The sequence below is a fragment of the Protopterus annectens genome, chromosome 4.part1 (assembly GCF_019279795.1).
Source record: "Protopterus annectens isolate FY-2018-M chromosome 4.part1, PAN1.0, whole genome shotgun sequence".
Taxonomy (NCBI): Eukaryota; Metazoa; Chordata; order Ceratodontiformes; family Protopteridae; genus Protopterus; species Protopterus annectens.
The window spans coordinates 788654731-788681170 of record NC_056734.1 but is presented as its reverse complement, the minus strand read 5'-3'; the positions used below and the strand labels follow the sequence as shown (position 1 = coordinate 788681170).

At 38.1% G+C, this 26440-nt stretch overlaps 1 protein-coding gene across 2 annotated transcripts in view; it reads left to right on the top strand.

Moving 5' to 3' along the window:
- The window catches only part of MBNL1 (muscleblind like splicing regulator 1), an 874569-nt gene that overhangs the window by 73654 nt on the left and 774475 nt on the right, over positions 1-26440 (top strand). The window contains exon 2 of one of the 2 annotated variants that reach the window (XM_044070522.1): positions 12714-12802. The exons of the other annotated variant lie outside the window; for it this stretch is intronic. The gene's annotated coding sequence lies outside the window, so the exon portion shown is untranslated. The remainder of the gene's footprint in view (positions 1-12713; positions 12803-26440) is intronic. 2 annotated transcript variants of the gene reach the window in all.

Genomic DNA, 26440 nt, shown 5'->3' with positions numbered 1-26440 from the left:
AATTTCAAGCTTTCAGTAACTCGATCTTGTGAAGGGGAACTATATATATATATTTATATATATATATATATATATATATATATATATATATATATATATATATATATATATACACACATTTGGAAAAACAGTTATCATCTTAAATCTGCATTAGCACTTAGTCATGAATTGTAAAATATACTTTGCTTGCTGAAACAAAAGTATCATAGTCTTTGTTAGTCAACCCGACCATAAATTGGCAGTGCATTGAACAACTATCATGTTGTATATTACCTAAAAATGTTTGCTATGATAGGTATTAAAGAGAGGTATCCAAATATTTTGCTAAATTGAGTTAATGGCTTGTCAAGCTATTTGTTTTAGTTTATTTGCATTTTATATGTTCAGAATGTTTTTCTTATCACATACCACCATTCTGAGATTATAATGTTTGTGCAGTGGTGTTCTTTTATATGATAAATCTGTTGAAGTGCCCATTTTGTCCTATGTTATCACTTGTGCTCAATTTTTATTCTCACTTTAACTATATCATATAATTTTGTCAGTCTAAACAACTTTTCAATACTCTTGCACTGAAAAGTAGCAATGAAATAATAACATCTGCCTAACCTATTGCCCCACAAAATATTGTCCCACATTTGGGGATAGTCTGTCTCTGTTTGATTTAATATTCCAACAGGCCTTTGATATATGTCTGAGCTCATCTCTTTGACAAAAAAAGCAATGACTTTTATAGGATTATGTAATTCGTTAATAAAAAAAAAGTGTTGCTGTGGACCGTCCTTTATGCTCCCCAGTCAGATTCACTCCGACTAAGGAACAACTGATTGAAACCTTGAAATGTTTTATTCTTGGATCCAGCACATTCTAAAAGGAAGAAAGGATGTTACACATGTGAGGCATAATTCACCCTCTATTTCTGGAAAGTTAAGCATGAAAGTTTGTCAGCTGTGCCAGAGTGTGCAAAAAAGGAAGAGAAAAGGCAAACACCAGTATCCTATCATCAAATGCTAGTCAGAAGAACCAGAGTATGAAAGGCAGTGATAATATTCACTGTAGGCAAATGCCAATCAAGAGTCCTGTTAAAATCATGTTATCTTACTCAGGGGTTAGACTCTTTAAAGAGGTAAATGAACGCAAAACACCATAGTCTATTATTTTGTTAAATTGTTTCAGCAAACTGTACTAGTTGCAGCATTACCATATGCAAACTGTGTAACTTATGCTTTCTGTAAAACTGCATCTTATAACAAGGGAAACATTGACTAATGTTGATCATGGCACACAAATCGTTTCCTACTGAAAGATGTTTGTTGTACTAAAACATGAAGTGAAAGTTTTAGACTTTTTATATGGAATGTCATGCCCTTTTAAATTCTGGGCTTTGTTTGTCACATGGTTTTAATTAATGAGTTTATTTAAGTTTGAATTTCTTGGATGCTATTTTGTCTGAAGAAGTCTAACCAATAGGTTAGACGAAAAGCGCTTTATTAAAATGAATGTTTCTCGTTGTATTCTAGTTCTGTATCCGGCTTTATTTGTTCCATTTATGAAGTGAGAGTTACTTTAAAGAGCACATAAAGCTGGTAAGAAAACAAAACTAAAGGCAATACATAAAGGAGAACTGTCCTTTGTGCATTACTGAAGCACATGAAAAACACTTCCCCATTTTAAATGCAAATGCTTTCTGTACTTAAGCTTTGAAGGAATTAAGACTTTTGACAATGAAAATATTTTGCTTTTATTTTCTTTGAAATTATTATAATTTCTGTCTAACGATTGTTGATGCTGATCATCAGTGATAAGGCTTTCACTGATACTAACATTATATGTGAGTGCAAAAATTCAGCTAAACGAGATTACCGATTCAAAAAGGATATGTCTGATAATCAAGTCAGTTGAGTATATTGAGAAATGCTTTCTTACATGTATTGTTTCATGGTACAGTTTTACTTTATAACATCATGTCTTCCAATATCTGCATGTCAGATCTAGAGATACTTACTAATAATTTGGCATTGTTTCAAAATTAGTTCTGTTTTATATTTCTCTAGATAAGCATATCTTATTACCTCTTCATAATGTAAAGTTGTGGTGTAAAATAAATATTATTTTATTAACACTATACCTTAATTTGCTACTTTCAAACACATTAATTGCAATATGGAAGGTGCAGTGGTGTGGCAGTAGCATTGTCGCCTCACAGCAAGAAGTTCTCTGGTTTGATTCTCAGCTGGGGTGCATTCTGTGTGGAGTCTGCATGTCCTCTCTGCATTTTTTGGGTTCCTCTGGGTGCTCTGGTTTCTTCCCACATTAAAAAAACATGCGTTTTGTGCATTTCCCCCTGGGCCTGTACTGAAAATTGGCTTCGTTCCAAGTCGGACTTTCCTGGTAAACAAATGTTAAATAAATACAGTCCTTACATTTATTCAGAATTGTGCATTTCTCTAGTATTCCCAGAGTTTACTTAATGATCTCTTTGCACAATGTTAATGAGACTATTTACTGCTTCATTTACATGGCCAACAATATACATTAAAATGCTTCTAAGGATTCATGCAACACTGATAAAACTAAAGTAATACAGAACAATTGTTTCACATAGTATAAAGTGATAGAAAAACTGCAAATGCATATCTTTGCAACTCTTTAAATCATACCTAAAACCCTGCTTTTTCTTTTTAAAATGTCTTCTGCATATTTTGCAGGTGAATCCACAATTTCATGAGATAACAAAAAGCCCCACATTGCTCTTTATCAGAATCGTTATTTACATCTCCTTTTGTACTTAGCTCTTTTTATACAAGATGCATTTTATTTACCAGAGTCGTTTCTCCCTACAAAACCAGTATACCTGACTGTGTGGCCTTTCAGATCTCACCAAGACTTGCCACAAGAATCCGTCCCTTAACCGAATACAGTAACTGTTGGCTAAGACTTACTATTTTTGGATTTGTCAGTCATGCCTTGTCTTGCCCCATCACCTACTGAATAAAGAGACACCGGTCTTCTCCTCCTCAGTAGTTATCCTATGGCAATAGTTTTAGGAATTCTCCTCGGTGGTGACAATCTTGGAGCTAACCTTCCCTACTTCAGTTGCCATGGTAGCATGAAAGGATATATATTATCTTTGCCTTCACATTCATGCCTGCTGCATTTATTTGCCCAAAAAGCTGCCAGAGTCACTTTTTACTTACATACTTGGCCTTCATCAAGTGCCAAGAGTTGTGTTATGCTCTGTCATTCTTACCAGCAAGAAAGGGAGTAGGACATCAGTTTTTCAGCATTTTCACTCAGCCCAGTTGTAATGAATCTCACAATCAGTCACTGCGACAATATTATCAACAACATCCTTCATCAAAATTTAGCCCAATTGTGTTTTTCTGCATTTGAGGTAGCCACTCACCAAAATAGTTTTATCACTTACATGGGATTCAATCAGAAATTATTTTTTTATATCACAAAATGCTGTAGTAAAAAGTCATACTAAAAACAAATACATCTGTTGTGAGGCACAATGGCGGAGTTATATAATGTTTTCTTACCCACTTTTAGGGTAAAGAGGGGAGCCAGATCCTGACCTCGTATTCAGTTTCTGCACAGTAGAGAATACAGCCCCTGGTATGATGTCACCACTTCACTAATAGCAATTTTCTGGGATGTTGGAGGAAACTGAAGCACCCAGGAAAAACCCAAATGGGCACAGAGATGACTTGTATGCTTTACACAAAAGCATATCCCATTTGAAAACCAAACTGGGGATTCACATACCATGGGTCAATGGCAGTAAATGCTGCATGACTGTGTCATCTTAATTTATTAAGAAATTCTAGCTATACTAATTACTGTGCAATTGTTTGATGGGAAACCAGTTTAGCAGATTCACCCATGAGAGACAGAGATTAAAAATAGTATGTAGAAGGTGATGATCACCCCTTAAGAGTAGTCCACATGGTGATTGATTCCTTCTGTACTCAAGGGTTATTAATTCTTTAGGAGTTTTGCTTGGAAGTTTTGCATAGGCATTTTTATTTCCCAAGCAGACTCCAAAGAATGTTTCCTCAGGTACATAGCAAATGTTGGAGATGTGATGTGCAAAATTAGGTAACTGGGAATATATGTTTTACGAGTGTAATGAGTTGACAGATTTTACAAATTCCCTACAGATTACTCTGTCAGTAATATTGGTTGGGCGAATGGCTGTAATTAAGTATATGATTTTTTGAGCTAGGTTAAAGGATTTGAATTGTCTAGCATTAGTAAGTTTAATTCTGTTGGCTACCAAAAAAGCAATTACTAGAAAATGGAAATCAAAGTTTATACCAGCTATATTTGAAGTATTAAATATTGTAACAGACAAAAGAACTGGAAGTGGGAACTTTAGAAAAGGATAGGAGCAAATTACACCAAAAAATGGGAATTGCTGAAATAAAAAAGACCACAGTGAAGAACTTCTCAAAAGCCGACTTCACACTTATAAAGAATAGTGTGGTCTCTTTTAAGGCCCCCAAGCCTGCGGAAACCATTACTCAAGCCGCTGAATCACTTACAAATGCCTTCTACCAGCACCTACAGGACTGCATGGATCAGGCAATCCCAAACAAAACAAAGACTTTTTGTACCAAAGGCAAGCGTCCAGTCTGGTGGACCCCAGCCATAAACAAGCTCTACAACAAAAGGAGGAAGCTACTACAAGATAGAGCAAATTCCCTAAAAGGTAAGACACCTTTGATCACTATAAGTAAAAAACTACGATCTCTCATAAAATCATCCAAGGCAAATTTTGAGAGAAAAATCGCTAAAAGACAATCATAAGGCCTTCTTTAGCTACGTCAGAAACCTGGGAGGAAACTCCCAGATATGCTCAGAATTAGTTCAAAATGATGTAAAAATCACTGAACCTACAGACATTGCCAACATACTGGCTGACAGGTTCAGTGCAAACTCCAAAAGGAGAGATATCTATACCAGAGGATTGTAGCCCCCCAAACATCTCTAACGCTCAGGTGAGAACTGCTCTCTCCAAGGCGAAAAACACAGCATCCATGGGACCAGATGGTATCCCCGGTTGTGTGCTCCATGAACTCAATGAGGAATTAAACCCGCAGTTAGGACAGCTGTTTAATCTTAGCCTCACCTCAGGATACGTACCCAAGGAGTGGCGTACGGCAACTGTGGTCCCACTTCACAAAGGCGGTGCCTCCACCGACCCTGGAAATTACCATCCCATCAGCTTGACAAGCCTTATCTGCAAAGCTATGGAGAGGATCATAATGGAAATCATAAATAAAGACATAGGGGACTTGCAGACTTTGGATCCAACCCAGTTTGGCTTTGTCAAAGGCAGATCATGCCTTTTAAACTTGGTTGACTTTTTCGAAACAGTCACCAAGGCCATTGATGAGGGAAAGGCAGTCCACACAGCCTACCTCGACCTGGCAAAGGCTTTCAACACAATACCCCACTCAGGTATCATTGAAAAACTCATCAGCTTAAATGTAAACCCATACGTCACAAGATGGGTAGCAAACTGGCTAAGTGACAGAACCCACAGGGTCAGAGTTGCTGGCGCCATGTCAGACTCAAAGCCTGTCACAAGTGGTGCCCACAGGGCTCAGTCCTGGGCCCACTCTTGTTTGGCATATACTTTTCAGAAGTACAAGCAAACACAGGAGGGTTATGGCTGACAAAATTTGCAGATGACTGCAAACTGGGTGCCATAGTCGAGAACACATCTGACACAGATATCCTTCAGAAGGGTCTCATAAAAACGAATAACTGGTGCCAGAGCCATGGACTAAAGTTAAACGCCAAAAAATGCATAGTCATACCCTTCGGGAAAAACAAGGTTACCCCTAGCTACCATATAGGTGGCAATCCACTGAGCACAGAAGAGGTTATTAGGGATCTGGGGACCCAGGTTGACAGTAACCTTTCGTTTGACACTCACATTGCCAAAGTAGTTAGGAAGACCTACATTGCCCACCTGATCATGAAGAGATTCACATCTAGATCAAGGGAGGTCATCGTCCCCCTGTACTCATCACTCATCAGACCGATGATTGAGTACAATGCCCCATTCGGAATGTATCTGACCCGACACCTGCAGCAACTGGAAAGGCCCCAAAAGTTCCTCACCAAAAGGATAAAGGGTCTGAAAAATATGTCTTATGCTGCCCGACTGAAGGAACTCCAGCTCTATTCAGTCGCTTACCGTCTGCTCAGAGGTGACCTGTGCCTGACATACAAGGCCATGTCCAACCCAGAATTGATGAACATGCTTCACCTCAAAAAATCTAGATCCCTCAGAACTACAAGGGCGGGAGATTCAAACCTTGACACGGTTATTAATAGGACATGCTGGAGGGACAGATTCATCACCCAGAGACTCCCTATGCTGTGGAACAAAATCCTGGTACATGTGAGGCAGAGCACCTCGCTGGCCTTGTTCAAGAGAAATCTTGACCAATGGATGGGAGATTGCAGATATACCCCAGGGATTACCTCAGTGTCACTGCTTGACAGAGGCACAGCAAAATAATGGGCATAGTATCCTTCAAACTAAAGGGGTGGCAAAAGCCACAAAACTCTGGGCTAGGCTTATAAATGCCCTTGGGCAGATAGCCTAGTATGAACCTATGAACCTATAATGCATGCAGAATAATGTTTTGGAGGAGGATGGGTGAGGTTTTTGGGAATGAAGGAATTGATCAATTTATATAATATTGAATTGATGATAAATACACAATAGAATATATGTTGTGTTTAATGTTTGCAACTGGAAATATGTTAATATTCTTTGTTTTCTTTTATATAAATAGACGTTTGCCTATGTAGTAAGTGATAATTCAATCAAGCTATTAAAAATAAAAGGGTTCCTTAAACCTTGGACTTTGTCTTTGAAAAAGTCAAGAGGGATGAGCAAAGTAAATGCAACAAAGAAAGGTAAATTCAGTACCCCTGGCATGCACACACACACACACACACACACACACACACACACACACACACACACACACACACACACACACACACACACACACACACACACACACACACACACACACACACACACACACACACACACACACACACATACACAGACATGTACACAAACACATAAACAACCAAACAAATGTAGGTATTAAAAGATAGAAGTCTATGCTGTCATATAACACAAGTAAAGGCAAATGGTCTAAGCTACTGCTAATCTACTGTGTGTTTTGGTTTAGTTTGTGCTCCTAATATGTATGAGCTTACTGCATATACTAAAGTGGAAACATAATTTCTTTGGATGCATTTCATCAAGTCCAGATTAATTGACGTGTCTCCAACAAGCTGACATACTCATCACAAAACTTCACAGAATGGGAGATAAGGGTTCTGAAAAGGTACTCTCATGTTCTGAAAGTTGCATAACTATAAGAAAGTGTTTTTGGACATATGCATGCATAGGTGCATGTGTGTGCACACACACACACACACACACACACACACACACACACACACACACACACACACACACACACACACACAGCTTCTACAAGGAGCATGCAGGGGCAGCCCAACCTATAAACAGCACATTTGTTTCTTTCCAATAAACAGTTAGAATGATTGCTAGCTTTCTTCTGCTGATCAACAATGCCATCATTATTATGAGACTAATGGGTTTTACCTTGTGAAAAAAAAAGAAAAACAGAACTGTATCCTGGCATGGCAAATGTATCAAGTCAAAGAAAATTTGGTATGTGATAAGTGAGATGCCTGCTAGAGGTACCCAAACCAATCTTGTCAAGGCTGATAACAAGAACTGAAAGGTCACAAAAATGAGAGTTTACAATGGACAGGTTGATTGGAGAAGGACTGTATAGATAGATAGATAGATAGATAGATAGATAGATAGATAGATAGATAGGTATATATGTGTGTGTGTGTGTGTGTGTGTGTGTGTGTGTGTGTGTGTGTGTGTGTGTGTGTGTGTATGTGTGTGTGTACAATAGCAGTGCTGTAGAAACTTTATGGGACTTGACTTCCTCTGTAACCTAGGAAAGACACCTTATAACAACTTGGAGACAGTATGAAAATTCCATTTGTTTCAAAACTATCCTTTATTTCTTAGGCATATATGGCTAAAGCTGGTCTTTTATCAGTATCACATAATATGAATGAATCTATTCAATGATCAGTACCATCTGGTAATGGATGTACTTTTCAATGATGTCACAAGTCTCTCTGATGTGTATTAATGATAATTATGCTCCTCTCTTTTCTCCAATGTGTTATCTCCTCTGATTGAGAAGAAGTAAAATATCTGGACAACATCTCATGGGGCTTTTACTATCTGCAGCCATATACTGTCAAATGGTTGGTTTATTTGCTACAAAGTGGTAAAATAGATATTCTGCAATGCAGTGGGCATATGATCTGTGGTAATAATGTGGTTACCGTGGCTTTAGGAACATATGTGCAGAGAGTGTTAAAAATACTTTTGATAAAATAAACTAAAATTTTGAAGGAAGTCAAGCATACTGCCTTTTTAAACTTAGCAGTTGTGCTTGATATATAGAATAAACTTCCCTACCTCAACTTCCAGTAGAGTATATTTGAATGATACCACGTACGTCCTGTTATTGACAAACTGCTTTTTTTCAGTCTCTTAATTTGTATTACAGCCAGAGCCCCATAATGGATGCGTTTGGCATTGCATTCCAGCTTCTGCAATATTCCTTCTCTGACAAGTGCACCTCCAATTCCTCAATTGTGCAGGCTTATACAAGGCAGAAAAATGGAATCATCCAGGCATTCTGAAATCAGAGCAACTTAACAAACACATAATCACAAAATATGACAGCTGTGCCATCTTTTAAATTTAAATTCTAGCACAACTCATTGCAAAATATAAATAATTCTTAAAACTTTCAGGCCATTTTGACTGGAGAATGTTCCTGACTATATCCGTGCTTGTATCTGCTTGGATTATTTTCATTTAGATATTTTTTCCTCAGATCATCCTTACTTATAGCTTCTCATTTTTACTGACACTTAACTTTGCATTTCTGCTTATCCAAGGTTATTAAAGACTTCACTTTCCCATGTAATTGTACTGTGATACGTTACTTTTTACCTTCACATCTCCTACCTGTCTTTAGGTCCAGCACCATACATAATGTTTATGATATCATTACCAGAATTAACTGTAATCTACAGACTTTCATCCTGTAACATATTTTAGCAATAGTCCAGGATTAGTAATCAAATATATTTTAAACTAGAGAAATAAATGTTTTCACATCTCCTCAATGTCATGTTAAATCCAAGACACAGTTCAAATTTCCTTGATTAGCACCAATATTCATGCATCTGCATGGATTATTCCTTTGCAGTACAACTATTAAACACTGCACTGTATTTTAAATAAAGATGTTTTAACCAGCATTAACAACATTGCTTATCCTTGGCTCATAATTTAACTTCTGTACCCTTAGATCTACGATGAGCTTAATCACATTCCTTTCCATACTTTTTTCAAGCTCTGGCCACAAGCATCTTTTGACCTCTTCAGAATTCTTGTAGTTGTAACATTATGACACGCATGCAAGTATAGGTCTGCAGATGCTGCTATGGAGTTCTGTACAGGGCAATACAGTGCAGTAAAACTGAAAGCAAATAAGTAGTTCCACTATAATTTGCTAAATGCTGTAAAATGCATCTTCAGATCAAAATATCCCCATGTAGCAGAACAGTCTGAGAAACACAATCCACTATAATTATAGCATATCTGAAAGTCGCCCACTTTGCAGAGAAAATGTCCTTCCATTTTGTCCATTTCAATGAGTACAAAATGTATCCACTCCCTTGAAATACTACTACTACTAATACTAATAATAATAATAAAAAACATTGCCAGTGACAACTAATTTTTAACCAAATGTTTAAATACTTACCTGATTGTAGGTAAGCAATAAAACATTCAGCATCTTATATCTACAGACAGCAAATAATAAATATTTGTTCACTTGTAGTTGTGTCTTTCGGCTTATCCCGGTTAGGGGTCGCCACAGCGGAACTCCAGTCCGCTAATGTTTGGTAGTGGATTTTTACGTGCCGAGTTACCAGCCCTGATGCACAACCTTCAACAAAGGCACACCCATTCATGCATGCCTCCACACAGAAGACGCTCTAGCTGAGAATCAAACGCGACAACGTCTTGCTGTGAGGCGACAATGCTACCGCAGCACCACTACCGCGGGTCTAATAATGCAAATCAGTAAAAGAGCACTGATAGTAACATTCAGACAGGTAGGCAAGAAAAGTTAAGCAATTTATATCAGTACAGTCATAATATTCAGACAGGTCAGCAAGAAAAGTTAAGCAATTTATATCAGTACAGTATTTAAATTAATCAGTTACTGTAAAAGCAAATAACCCCTTTTAAAGAGTTGATGGCATTGAAAAAAAGGAAAAGAAAGAAATAAGTCCTAAAATAACTTTCAGAAAAAGTAATCATTAGAAGTTTTATTACAGTAGATTGCAGACAATTAAATGTTATCAGATCTCAACTTAAAAAGCAAAATCCATTTCCCTGGTTTCAATCTGCAGTATTACATAATTTCTTTACATTTTGTGAATAACATTTGCCAGAGATTGTGAGTCACATATGAATTCTAAAAGAGGATACAAACCATCTCAAAAACTAAAAATTATGACAAACAAGCATAGTATCCATATCTGTACAAATTTAAAATATAGTTCTATTTGTTTAGTTAGTTAGTTATCTGCCTATCGCTGTACCTCATTAGCTATCTGTCTACCTACCTATCTCTAAGTCTGTAGCTAGCTGTCTATCAATTTATCCATGTATCTATTGTGGATTATTAATGTAGTTACCTTTCATCAGTCTAACTGCCTGTCATCTGTCTATGTGTCTGTCATCTTTGTCTAACATATATGTAGCTATCTGTCATTCTACTTAACCTTATCGAACAGATAGGTGATGTCATTCACAGAATCCATTCACTGTCATGGCCTGGGGATGTACTAACATGAAGTATAATACAGAAGCTATACATACCTTGTGCACATTTGACAATAATATATAAAAATCACCTCCTGTCTGTCTTGATAGCAGTTTTAAACAGTATTAAAATATTATTAATTATTAATTATTATTAATAGCATTAAACAGCCAATAAATCACTTATGAAAGGACCCACAAACACCAAAATACATGTTTAAGTGTTTCTATCAAATCTAATTAAGACTTCTGATCTTAATTCAAATATTAAATCAAAATATGTAAGTACTTAAAGTATATTTTAAAATCCATGAGTCCTTCCATAAGCAGTTTGTGGTTTACTGCAGCTTTTGCTCACTTGTATTCCCATGAAGCATCTTTACTTGTATTATAGGCAATAAAGATTCATAAAACACTAAAGGTCAAACAATTTATTATACAACGACCCTCCATTAATATTCAAAAACATGCACACTGATTGGTCAACGTGCATGTTGTAAATCAAAGTTATAGTAATGGAAAAAGGTCCGGTCGCCTGGACTTTTTCTATTACTATAACTCTTTTTTTACAGCAATGGAGAACGCAAGATCTCCATTGCTTCACACTGTCTCGCTATGTTAAATGAGTTTAACATAGCGAGACAGCTTTAAAAAAAGCAACGGAGATTCTCCATTGCTTTTTTAAAGCTGTCTCGCTATGTTAAACTCCTTTAACATAGCGAGACAGTTTGTAAAAGGCAACGGAGATCTTGATTTCTCCGTTGCTTTTTTCAAAACTGTCTTGCTATGTTAACTGGGTTTAACATACCAAGACAGCTTAAAAAAAAGCAACGGAGATTCTCCGTTGCTTTTTTTAAAGATGTCTCGCTATGTTAAACCCATTTAACATAGCAAAACAGTTTGTAAAAGCAGCAGGGATCTTGCTTTCTCTGTTGCTTTTGCTCACAGCTCTGATGTACTGTGTAGGCATATGCATGCGCAGTACATCAGAATGTCCGCAGAATACAAGACAGCTGCGGAAGGGCAGCAAGGAGGCATTATACAATGCCATTATTTAAGAAAAGTAATTATTTTATTTCTTAAATAATGTCATTGTATAATAGCAATAGCCCATGCCTGGGTGTGGGTAATGCTGGATTTACCTACAGTTGGCTTTGTTTGGCCACTCGGGCTTTGCCCTCTTGACCAAACCACACCAATCGTGGGTAAATCCAGCATTACCCACACCCAGGCTTGGGTTATTGCTATATTATTTAATAGTCACATCATTAACTGTTGGTTCATAGCTAATATAATGCTAATTGATATTGCATCTGAAAAATCACAAGTTTTTGATGTATGTTGTATAATTAGTGAATGTAATACATTGCATCTTTTTATGTAGCATTTACATTGGTTATCTATATACATTTATTATTGATGTAGTTATTGTACACACACACATTTTATAATTATTTTAATTGCTGCACATTTATGTATTCTTGTAGTTGTGTTTCTATGTACAACGTTTACCTGACAGAGTAAGACAATTCATAGTACTGGAGTTTCTAGATTAGAGCATATAAATGATGGTTAGCATAATCTGTATAATTCAGTTTAACAAGGCTGTTAGGTTTTCTGCAGAGATGGTGGAAATAAAGTCCATAATGTATTTACTTATAAATACAAAAAAAATAATTAATACATATTTGTTAACCAGGGTTACATTGATCCATTGATCCAGATTAATCATCTCATCCTCAGTCAGGAAGAATTACAAACGAATGAAAAAAAACATTACACAGAAAAGTAAGTTTTTTTGTCTTGTCTTTTCAATCTGAAGTTGAAATTCCTGGGACTGGATTATTCAAATGCCTAGGTATCTTGCAGCTGTAGTTATTTCAATTGTCTCATTGTCAAGTCAGTAATTTGTCAACTGCTTGGGACTTTGATGATTTTCTGTCGAGTTCCAAATATCATGGCTTTATTTTCAGATGTATTCAACAGTAATATGCTGTTATTAATCCATTCAGTGAGTGCACAAAGGTCTTTTGTAGGTGTTATATTAAGCAGGTTGAATCATGTGATCTGAATATCGCAATATCTTTGGCATAAAGTGTAAGTGTTAGATGTTGAAGGTTATTGAAAAAACAAGTCAGTGAAGATATTAAAGAGTAAGGGAGGAAGAATAAAATCTTGTGGTACACCATTAACTCATTACTGCCGAGTGATGCCTTCAGGTGATTCTACGGTTACATCCTACTGATTTCTCCAGGCATCAAATATTGCTTGTTCATATTTATATTAATAGTTATAGAGCCATGCTATATGCAAGGTATTAGAATAGTCCATCTTAAAGCTTACAGAATGGCAAATGCAACTGCATTGATAATTGACCTATGTCTAGTCCAGGTAAAGCTATATTCTTTCTTGTGTGTATAATATTTATATTGTTATAATGTCATGTTTTTCTAAATAACTCATCAATCTGCTTAGACTTGTATGAAAGCTCTCAGCTAGATGAACAAAATGCTGTTGGCAGTATGTGTGTAGCATGAGTGGTTTCTGAAATATTTTAACTTATTTACAAAATACTACAAAACTAATAGTTAACATGCTTACTGGGACTTACAAAATCCAGTTTAAGACCTAGAACCTAAAGAATACTACCACTATAAAAATAGTTTGTGGTGAAGAATTTGTCATTTACACTTCTTTGGTAACTCCTATGGTTCCATAGATATGAACATTTATTTGAGATGTGAGGACATACTTTAATTCTATCAAAAAGTGTAGGCCCAACCCATTGGAGGATACAGTGTAACCTTCCAGAACTCCATTGGAGGAAATTGGTTAAGTAAGATGGTATGTAAGAGACGGCCATCTCTAAAAAGGTCTGTTGGATAGGAAGTTTCCAAACAAAAAGGAGACATTTTGACTGATATAGAGATCAGGCATCATGTTTATTAGCAGTGACTGGACAAACAGCTCAGTGGCTTTTGTTAAGTAAACAAATACTGCAATACACTTTATCAATCTTTCTTATTCTCAGCTGGTGACAATGACTACTGATTCAGCCCTGGTTGTTAAGAAGTAGAATTTTCAGCATTGCTGCAAGTCTGAACAACACTGTGTAAGCAAGTCAAAATTTAAACTTTTTGATTTATAGCACTGCTGCAGACTTAAAGACCGTCCCCCTGATCAAACAAGCCAAATGTCAATTTTCCATGGCATCTAATTTTACTCTCAAGCAGATGGCAAAGAAGTAACATTTTCTGTGCTGCTGCAAGCCTGATTGTCAGCCCATGCCCAAACAAGCCAAAACATCAACTTTGCCTGATATTTAATTTTAGTCTTAAGCAGACATGCTCATTTTGATCTAATTTTAGTAACTCAGTAGTGCGTGGATTATGTAGGCAGTATTTAAAACAGCGTGCATTACAATATTGTGCAAAAGTATCTTGTTGCAACTGTTTGAACTCCTGTCTCTGGCATAAACTATGATTTAATTTCAAAAGAAGGAGTAACATTAACAAAGAAAGAATTTGATAGCAACGTTTTTGTTTTTAACACTTACTAGTCCATCTGAACTGACAGCTACAGACTTGTACTTTGTGTCCCATACATAATATATGCAAACTGACTGCCTTTGCTTGTACGTCTGTCTTTGCAATCCTATAGTTTAATCCTCATGCAATTAAAATTTTATGCTATAAACAATCAACCATATTTACTCTCACTCATCTAAGCAATCTGGTTCCTTACATTCATTTACTTAAATGTGAGAAACAGTGTCATTGCAACGTGTTTTTCCTCTCATCTTCCCTTCCTCTTAGCCTGGGACCTCACTTCCTTCTCTCAAACTAGTAAGTTATATACACTTGGATATTAAATTAGTTCTTATTTCTGCTTAAAGACGTTGCTTTTTCTGTATAGCAGTTTCATGATCTGCCTTTCAAGTACACTAATATAAAAAGTAGGAAGTAAAATCAAGGAAATTAAACACTCCTGTACTTCCCATAAATTAACCCTCTACAATCTTGCCAAAACACCATCATTTTAACAAAGACCAATTTAAAGAAGCAAATGAGCTATGCAATGTTTGAGTGACAAAGACTGGGGGAGATTATAAGTGATGTATAATGTTTGCAACTGGGGGTGTAGCAGTATGGTTTGAGATATAAAATGTTTGCAAGTAGGATTGTGTCGGTGTGGTTTGTTTTTGTTTATATAAATATATGATTGCCTATGTAGGAAGTGATGTTTTAAAAAAGATCTTTATCACGGTCCTAATAAAATACAAACACCCAAAGACATTTGACGACCTTTATTGTAATGAAAATGAATAACAAACATCACACTTTATTGAGGCACACAGCATCCAACATTGCAACAAATAAGATAGTAAACATAAGGGGAGCACACCCGCTCACCCTGAATAAGCAGTGTTCTCCACTTGCTCACTTATCCAAGTAATCATGAAGGCAGCATGCCCGCTCACCTTAAAATCATCATCAATTCCATATTACCATTCCAAGTCATAATAATCCTGAAGGCAGCATCCCCGCTCACCTTAATATCAATTCCATATTTCCATTCCAAGTCATCCACCATCAAATCACCATCTCAGTTCCAAATATCCTACTGAGGGGGACAGAAGAGGGTCAAGCCTGACCCTCTTCTCCGCCCACCAGCCCAAAGGGATATCACAAAAACAGGAGGGCTGGTAGAGCAACAAGACCACACCAAAATGTGCTTACTCATACCAATTTCCCCTACAAATCCCCTTAAGACCCCCTTTTCTACCCGCTCCCTACCCACACAGACCTAACCTACCTATCACCCTACTTCTAGCCCCCCCCCCACCAATTTATTCATCCAAGGTCGTCCCGTGACAAATTTGTCTGTTCCAAACTTCACTTCTTGCTTAAAAAAGCAGGAATTGAATAATTTATGTAATACTGTTTAGGTCATATGATATATAGCAATATATGTGAAGTACAGTGTCTGTTATGTTAGTTTAGTTTGATTACTTTTTTATGAATGTAAACTTGCCGATGTCACAAGTGATAATTCAGTAAAGGTGTATAGAAAAAAAAGACCTATTTAAAGATGCACTTATTCTTTATAGGTGTAACACCATAAGAATCCTACCCCTTAATAAAGCCATAGAACATTTTATTCAGGTACTGCCAAACATTCTCAACTCACATATCCAATAAGAGGAAAATAAGATAGATCAAGCCCTGCCTCCATGGATATCTTCCACTACAAGAAAAAAAATGATAACGAGACGGGGCCTGTTATTCGTGGCAAGCCGACAAAACTGGTGCAACCCTGCAAATATACCATCATCTCAAAAACACTTCTAAAACCCAGGTTCACATTGCAAGGAAAAGCATACCACAAACCATCAAGATCTGACTATTAACTATCATAAAAAATTGTTCAACAGCATCACAGCTACTGAAACCAGACAAACCTTCACAAGCAAACCCTCAACGTAATGATACCCCTTATAGCACAGCCTGTACTTTCAATTCCTACTTTATTAATACGGCTACTTCTTTATATCTTGAATCATAACCCCTTTTACACCAACTCTGGCCTTTCACTGAACATTTACACTACCTTTTTATGCTTCCGTAAAATCGTCTCGATCACAGTGCAGCCCAGCCTAACTTTCAAAATGCAGTCCTATCTTTCCAAGTTGAAAATTACAACAATGGCTCCTGACAACTTGCTTACTGAGTAACTCAAAATAGTTGTCAGTGTTATAGCTTATCCCACATCATTCCACATCAGACAAGTACAAGACTCCTTTATACCCAACTGCTGGATACAACCATGCATTTTACCACTACATAGCGAAAGACATAGTATTGATCTTTGTAATGTCGGATGCAGTGTTATCCTCTCTACAAGCTCCTTGAAAAATATATCTACATCCAACTACTTCAAATTTTCCTATCTAATAACCTTGTCTTGCCAGCTCAACATGGATTTCACCCTTTTTTCACTACACTACAGACACATCATTACTATCTTTCTTAAACACTTTGCATTTAAATAAAAATAGCAATAGTCTGCTCTCTGAATTCGTCCTTGACTATTCAAAAACATTTAATAGTGATCACGTCATGAACTCTTCTGGAGACTGTCACAGGAAAGCTTTCTTCTCCTGCCAATCCTTGTTCATTTCCTATTTTTCCAGTAGGACACAAAGTATAAACTGAAGCAGGCTACATAGACCTTTCAACTTATTTCAGTTGGTGTACCCTAAAGATCATTTCTTGGTCTTTTCTTCAACATATTCAGAAGTGGTCTACCTCTGCATTCAGAAAAGTCTACCCTCATCTAATAAGTGTTTGATTTAGCAATTAAATCTACAGCCAAAACAAAGGAACCTCACTCTGCAACCCATCGTTCCTTTACTTGTGCTGAAATCAAAATGAGTCCTTAATGCCGGTTATTGACATCCAAGACTGCTCAAGATTCAAAGTCTAATGTCTTCCTTTCCCCTTCGAATGTTACCTCCCAAACAAAACTTTTTGCAGTCACTTTTGAAGAAAGACTCATATTTGAAGTCATTGTTCAACAAGTCATAAAAGTCACATCAAAACTTGATTTTTCTATACTAGAGGACATTTAATATACACTTTTCTACTACCCACTCTCTCCTATGCCTGCCCCATAATTACCAACTCACAGTTCTCAAAACTAGAGTAATGGTGAAGTAAAACTGTCATTTTTTTTCTCCAGCTGCAAAAAAAAAAAATAAACATGGGACATGGGAAGTACTAGACAACAAGGATACTTTTTTATATCATGCCTTAAAGGCAGTTAATAAAATTCAAACCATGTACCTTCATCACTTACAAGAAGTTCTTTGAGAGGACTGTAATCCTCTGCATTACTACTAGCCGGCATGATACTGTTAACGTCTCACCTTAAGAGTTTAGAAAAAAAGTAAATGGGGGAGATGCTTCAAACTATATACCCTCAGCAGGGAAAGCAGCCTAATAAGACAGAAAGTTAACCCTAAATGCTAACTGAGGAGGGTTTGAAAGAACACTAGGTGATACCTGAGGGAAGTTTTCAACTATGACTTGGACTCGTGCAAAAGTTAGTCGAGCAACAGGTGTAGCATCACCATGCAGTGTAAGAACAAAAGGAAGAATGAAAATGTAATGCCTAGCATTACTGACTGACTAACTAACTGCAAGGATCTGTGATTTACAAGGGCTGGACACAAACAAGAAGGTACATCAGGGACATTTTGTCAACTCAGGGACAGACAAGAAGTATGTTACTGTAGATGTCTGTGCGTGTGTGTGCCAGTGTGTCTGTGTGTTTGAGTGTATGTCTGTGCATGTCTGCCAGTGTGTCTGTGTGTTTGAGTGTATGTCTGTGCGTGTGTGCCAGTGTGTCTGTGTGTTTGAGTGTATGTCTGTGCTTGTGTGTGCCAGTGTGTCTGTGCGTTTGAGTGTATGTCTGTGCATGTGTGCCAGTGTGTCTGTGTGTTTGAGTGTATGTCTGTGTGTGTGTGCCAGTGTGTCTGTGTGTTTGACTGTATGTATGCGCACATATGCATGTGTGCATTTGTGTGTCTATGTTTGAGTGTGTCCATTTATGAGAGAATGACTGATGGAAATTTTCATTTGTCTGCAGTATGCTGGTCTGCTCAAGGTGCTTACCGCAGAAAATTCCTGATTTCCATTCATTGTAATTACGAGCAATTCAGAGATATGCAAATTACCAATAACGAGGGCTCCCCTAATTTCAAAACATGTCTCTGACCCACATTTTCCATAATCGCATAAACAGTCCCTTTTGGACATAACTCTTACACCTACGTTGGGGCTCTTTCTGAAACTCATAGCAAAAAATGTGACTTGAGATAAGTAAGCCTGACAGTGCTGTTTTAAAATGCTTGCATTTACTACAGGAAAGAGAATTTCTTTATTCTCTGATTACATAGTAACAGCAGACACATTCTATAAGCAGCTTCTAATATCAATCACATATTACCATTTGAGTATGTGTGGTGGAAAATGGGCCAGAACAAAACCCAGCCGTAAATGGTTTAAACTTCAAAATATTCTTGGAAACTTAGTAGTTTTTGCATGACAGCGTTGCGGCAACTCCCAACAAATGATTATTTTATGACAATTCCTTTTTATAAAGCCCAGTAGTACTTGAAAAAACACTTCTGGCAGTAATATACACACACACACACACACACACACACACACACACACACACACACACGTGTGTGTGTGTGTGTGTGTGTGTGTGTGTGTGTGTGTGTGTGTGTGTGTGTGTGTGTGTGTGTGTGTGTGTGTGTGTGTGTGTGTGTGTGTGTGTGTGTGTGTGTGTGTGTGTGCACGCGCGTGTGTGTGCATGTGTGTATGTATATAAATATATATAGGTTCATAGGTTCATAGGTAAGTACTAGGCTATCTGCCCAAGGGCATTTATAAGCCTAGCCAGAATGTGTTGGCTTTTGCTACCCCCTTAGATTAGTTCCCTGTGTCTCTGTCCAGCAGAGCCATCAATTCCCTGCACCACTGTCCAGCAGAGCCATTAGTTCCCTGTGCCACCGTCCAGCAAAGCCAGTGCAGTGATCCCCTGGGTAATTTTTCTGTTTCCCATCCACCCGTCAATGTTTCTCTTGAAGAGTGTTAGTGAGGGGCTCTGCCTGATGTATATTGGAATCCTGTTCCAAAGCATGGGGAGTCTCTGGGAAGGAATCTATCCCTCCAGCATGTCCTATTTATCATTGTGGTGAGGTTTATATCTCTAGAGCGTGTGGCTCTCCGGGATTTGTTTTTTTTTTAGGTGGAGCAGGTCCATCAATTCTGGGTTGGACATGGCCTTGTATGTCAGGCAGAGGTCACCTCTGAGTAAGCAGTATGCAACTGAGTACAGCTGGAGTTTCTTGAGTCGGGCTGCATAGGGCATCTGTTTGGGGCCAGTAATCCTCTTGGTGAGGTACTTTTGTGGCCTTTCCAGCTGTTGCAGGTGTCTTGTAAGGTACATCCCAAATGGGACGTTGTATTCTATGATGGGTCTAATGAGTGATGAGTAGAGAGGCACAATAACCTCTTTTGTTCTAGATGCAAACCCTTTTGTGATTAGGTGGGCCACATAGAAGGATTTTCTAACCATCTTGGCAATATGATTATCAAAGGAGAGCTTACTATCTACTTGGGTCCCCAGATCCCTTATTACATTTTCTGTATTTAGGTGACTACCACCTATGTGGTAGTTCACGGGTATTTTGTTTTTTCAAAAGGGGATGACTATGCACTTTTTGGCATTTAGCTTGAGGCCATGATTTTCACACCAGGTATCTGTCCCAGTGAGACCCATCTAAAGGGTGTCTGTATCAGCTGGAGAATCAGTTATGGCCCCTAGTTTGCAGTCATCTGCAAAATTGGTCAGCCATAGTCTTCCTATGCTTGCCTGTACCTCTGAGAAGTATATACTGAACAGGAGGGGTCCTAGGACTGAGCCCTGGGGGACGCCACTTGTAACCGGTTTAGAGTCAGACGTAGAGCCTGCAACTCTCACCATGTGGGTTCTATACATGAGCCAGTTGGCAACCCATCTCGTGATGTAGGGGTTTATGTTCAAGCTGGTGAGCTTGTCTATAATACTAGAGTAGGGAATGGTGTCAAAAGCCTTTGCGAGGTCTAGGTAGGCTGTGTGGACCTCCTTTCCCTCGTCTAATTTCTTGGTAACCATCTCAAAGAAGTCCACCTGGTTTAGGAGGCATGATCTGCCCTTAACAAAACCAAACTGGGTAGGGTCCAAGGTTTGGAGGTTCCCATTGTCTCTGTTAATGAGTTCCATGATGATGCGTTCCATAGCCTTGCAGACCAGGCTAGTCAGGCTTATAGGGTGATAGTTCCCAGGGTCCGTTGTGGCTCCACCTTTGTGGAGCGGGATAACTGTTGCTGTGCGCCACTCTATGGGTATGAAGCCTGTAGAGAGGCTGAGTTTGAACAGTGTGTTTAGGCGAGGGGTTAGTTCATTTTGGAGCTCTTGTAAGACACAGCCTGGGACCCTGTCCAGTCCCATTGAAGCTGTGTTTTTGGCTTTGGATAGGGCTGTTTTAACCTGTGCATCGGTGATTGACGGGGCCCTACATTTTTCTGGTATGCTTATGGACCCTTTAGGGGGTGAAGTTTGCACTAAACCTGTCTGCCAGAATGTTTGCAATATCAGTCGGTTCAGTGTATTTTGTGCCATTCTGCACTAACTCAGAGCAGATCTGAGAGTTTCCACTTAGGTTCTTGACATAGCTAAAGAACGCTTTGTGGTTATCTTTTGAGTCATTGGCAATTTTTCTTTCGAAACTAGCCTTAGATGATTTAATGAGAGATTGTAGTTTCTTGCTGATACTGATCAGGGATGTCTTTCCTTCTTGGGAATTTACTCTTTTCTGTACTAGTTTCCTCCTTCTGTTGTATAACTTGTTTATGGCAGGGGTCCACCAGACTGGTTTCCCTTTCTTGGAGGAGTGAGTCTTGGTTTTACTTGGGATAGCACAATCCATGCATTCCTGCAGATGCTCATAGAGTGCCTTTGTAATGGTTTCAGCAGCTTGGACAGCATTGTCCTTTAGCGTGGGGGCTGTGAACCTTTCCACCTCAGTCTTAAGTAACGTGAAGTTTGCTTTTGAAAAGTTTTTCAGGGTGGTATCTTTGATTGGGGGTGGGGGCAGAATGTGGATATCCAGAGTGATTAGTCTGTGGTCTGATCTAACCAGCGAGGGGTTGACCTCCGATGTGGAACACCAGTCGCCCATGTTGGTGCTGACCAGGTCCAATATGTTATTCCCTCTGGTGGGGGTGTTGACCAGTTGATCCAGGGTGTTCGAGTTTATAAATTCTAGGAAGCGTTGTGCAAGGGAGTTAGTACTTGAGTAATTCTCCCAGTTTATGTTTGGGTAATTGAAATCACCCAGTATTAAGGTGTTTGGTAGGACCTTCATATTTCCCAGTGTCTCCAGAAATGCAGAATGGGGGTCCTGGGCCATGGTGGGTGATCTGTAGCAAGCTGCAGTTTGGAGTGCAGTTTTTCCCATTGGTAGTTGCACATGGATGATCTCTGATGCATTGTGCTCCGCCACTAACCTGGAGGTGTGGGCATCCTTGATGAATATGGATACACCCCCGCCTTTTGTGTTTCGGTCCTGGTTCTGTGGCCGAAAGGTATGGTATGAGTTATAGCCCAGTAGAGCTGGAGTGCTCTCAGGAGCCTTAAACCAGGTTTCTGTTACTGCACAGATATCGATGTTCTCCATACTGAGGAGTGCCTCGAGTGCATGCATTTTGAGGTTTAGACTTCTGGCGTTGAGTAGCATTACCCTCAGTTTTTGGTTACTTGTGCTATTTATAGTGGTGGGTTTGTCTTTTGAGCCTTGCCTAAAAAAGGCACTATGGGGGCAGCAAGAGCATTGGCCAGTATTTGAAAGCCTAAGGGTGACAGGTGCAAGCCATCTCTTGTGAAGCATCGCGGCTTGTCGAGCATGTCATCCTAGGCGGATAGATACTGGATCCCCTTTGAATGACACCAGAAACTTAGCCAATTGTTGAAATTGATCATTTTTTCTTTATACTGTGACATCATTCTTGGTGAGGGCAAGATGCTACTCAGGGTCAGGGTCATACCAGCCTGGGCTACATGATCAGAGAGCTCTTTCATGTCTTTTTTCATGTAGTCCAGGGAGGTAATTCTCAGGTCATTTACACCAACATGGACAATGACAGAGTTGTATTTGTACTTGTTCTGGAGTGACCTGAGTGCTTGTGTTATGTGGCGGATCCTGGCACCTGACAGGCAGTTAACTGTAACCTTCTCCTTGTCCAGCCTAGTTAGTGGGACATCAGTATGCCTGACTATAGAGTTGCCTATTACTAGTGTGTTGGGTATGTTATTTTGCATTAAGGGCTGTGATTGCATGGCACACTGATTATGTGAAGTATGTGTTTCATGGTTGGTGATGGGGTGTGGAGGTTGCTTGGATGTCTGCTGTGGAGGTCTCTGTTGCTTTTGCAGATTTTTATTTAGAGCCTCCGAGTATGTTTTCATGTATTCATGTGTGTTATTTGCCGATGTTGGTTTATTAGGTCTATGTGAGACTGGTGGTGTGTTGCAAGTATTACCCTTCTCCTCTTGACTGTCAGTATATATTTTATATATATATATATATATATATATATATATATATATATATATATATATATATATGGATCCATTTATTACAATGAATTTACATTTCAAAGAAACGTAAATTCGCGAGTGCACTTCTGAGAAAGTGCATTTTGTCGAAAATGCACTTTCGTGTGAAGATAAAAATAAAACAAAAAAACAAAAACAAAAAAGAAGTAATAAAAATTTGGAGTTTGCAAGTAATCTTAGTTGCACATCAATGTTTAGTGTTGATGTACAACTAAGCAAACTAGTGCTGATATCGTGGCACAGTGGGGATAAGGGAATAGTGCAATCTCAGAGTGAGAATATTAAAGTAGGGGGGTGTGGGGGTGACTATACTTCAGCAAAGGTGTAGTTTCATTGAAGTGCACTTTCGCTGCAGTGGGGATCTACTTTCCTTTTTCAAACAAGTGTAATTTTGATGAAGAAAAGTAGCTCCATATATGTATATATATATATATATATATATATATATATATATATATATATATATATATATATATATATATATATATACATATATATAGATGTAGATACACACACACACACACACACACACACACACACACACACACACACACACACACACACACACACACACACTTCTGCATTCTGAAGCCTATTTTTCAATGATGATACGTACTGCGCTGAGAGAGTGAATGTGTACACCAAAAGTATGACTGTACTTGTGCAATTGTTCATTTGTTCTTCCTCATTCTGTACAAGACAGCAGTTACAGGTGACAAAACATCATTGTGAAATAATTGTTCCTCAGTCCTTTCCATTTATGGTGTTTAAGGAAGAAGAACTAATGTAGCAAGGCAAAACAGTTTTACTATTGGTTGAAAAAAATAATCTTCTGTTGCAAGAATTGAACCACATTTGCTGAAATCATTCCTGACATAACTTGCCAGTTTTCATGGAATGTGGTTTGTTTTTATTGGCAGGTTTCTCTAAAAATGACAAAATGACTGCTACCCCTGAAAAATTAAATATTGCTTTCCAGCTTTCCTTATTTCTTCCCATAGCCATGTGCATGCACTCAGCTCTACATAAACATCAGTTTTCTCAGTATTTGTCAGAAGCAGTCATGATTGTTTCTGAGATGTTGTTTGTTAAGTGGATATGTGTCTGATATATATATGACTTATCTTATGAGGCAAAAGGCTATTAGACTGAGGAAATCTCCTTGCTGCACATAAATGTGCAATCAGTTATATATGACTTGTCTTCCTCCTCTCCTCCCAGTGAAAGTAATGTAAGTAGGAGGACACAGGATCTCCTTAGGGACCATTGAGATATTTTCCTAAATATGCATTTTTCAGTGCAGAGCTGCTTTGAAGTGAACTTCAGAAACTGTATGAACTACTGTTTTTAATAATTTTTCTTTCCCTTTACCTTGAAAAATGATATTTGCCCTTATTTGTACCTCTGAGACACATACAGCTAACAACACTTGGAATATATGTAAGTATATGCTGCACAAATAAATAAAAATTAACTTATTATATGTCCAGAATCCTGGGACTAGTACCTGAGTTCAGAAGTCTGATCACTGCAGGATAGAAACTGTTATGGAATCTTGAAGTCCTGAAGCAGATGCTGCAATATCTCCTGCCCAATGCCAGATGCTTAAACAGTCCATGCATAGGATGCGTGTTGTCTTGCATTATTTTGGTGGCCTTTTGGATTCAGTGTGATCTATTTAAAAAAAAAAATGTTTGTAAAAAGAAGTTCATTTTGCACCCTTAAGAAAAATGTAGAGTTTTAAAGATTTCTTCAAAAAGATGAAAACTAAATGATCAAGGCGTTGTTTATGACGTTAATTTTAATGGGATGGAAGTAGCTGTTTACCTTACTTTGAGTTCCAGCTTTAATTTTTCTGGATCAGTGTAGATAAGCAATTGTACATTGGTTTTGTAATATCCAAACTCTTAAATTAACAGATGCATGTGAACACTTTTTGTCTGAAAAGAAAAGTTTGTTTCACACCTTTAGCATGATCTTTAACTGTAGCCTGTACTTACTGGTAAGATTTGACATTTCACTTATTTGTTCATTATACATGACATGTTTAGAAATGTGTAAGGTGCTATTTTCCAGTGCAATGTGTTAAGCGGCTTATTGCTAACAATGATCACTGGCTATAGGTAATGGCCAGGACCATTCTAAAGGCCACTATAATTTAATTAATGACTGATATACATGAGTTATTACTTACTGAGAGGCACACTCTCACAGCAAACACATACAGGTATATGTGTTACTCCTGCAGCGAAGGAGTAAAAAACTCATGTGATGCTGTCAAGAAAACTCAAACCCACAACTCAGACATAATGGTTCAATGTGCTTATCACCCTCTGTGTGTGTGTGTGTGTGTGTGTGTGTGTGTGTGTGTGTGTGTGTGTGTGTACGTGTGAACGTGTGTGTTTCATTCTCTGGTGTGCTTGATCCATAATTCATTAAAATATCACAAAACACAGGCAGGTGTCACTTTGTCACAATAATGATTGTAGGTGATAATGCGATACAACAGCAGGGAAAAAGCTATAGGAAAGACAACTTCAGTCCAAAGGACAATCACATACAGAAAACTACATTTTTGTAAAAAGAATCCAAACCAGGCAGACAAGTAGTGACTGACAATAATGCAGTAGAGAGAAAAGACCTCACCTTGGCAATTGCAAAAAAAATAGCCAGTGACATAATGGAACATGCCAGGACAAAAGCTATGCAGAATGTCATTGTCCATAGAAGCAATGGAGATGGTCCTTCCACGCTCCATCCTTTAACAGCAGATAAGGAATATGTTCTTTTTACAAGGGGTGATGATAGTTGGATGCAGATGAGGATGCTGCTACTGGAATCATCTAGAGGTGATATTGACACCAGTGTGTTCAGACTGCTGCAACAAAAACAGCTGCGCAGTGTGCATAGCTAGTGTGTATCTCATTTTGTTACATTATAGAAGATGTATTTGCATGCCACATGCACATATCACCCAGAAATATTTCATCATCAGATATGCCATCAATATCATATGAAACAGAGACTCTGCTTAAAAATGCTTGGCAGTAGTTGTCATCCAATGTATGTATAAAACTAATTCCGGCTGTCAAGTGTCACATTATTTACTACTTACCTATTTAATGTACTGACTAGCACACTCTCACAGCGAATATGTACAGGCATATACATTACTATTGCAGTGAAGGAGTAAAA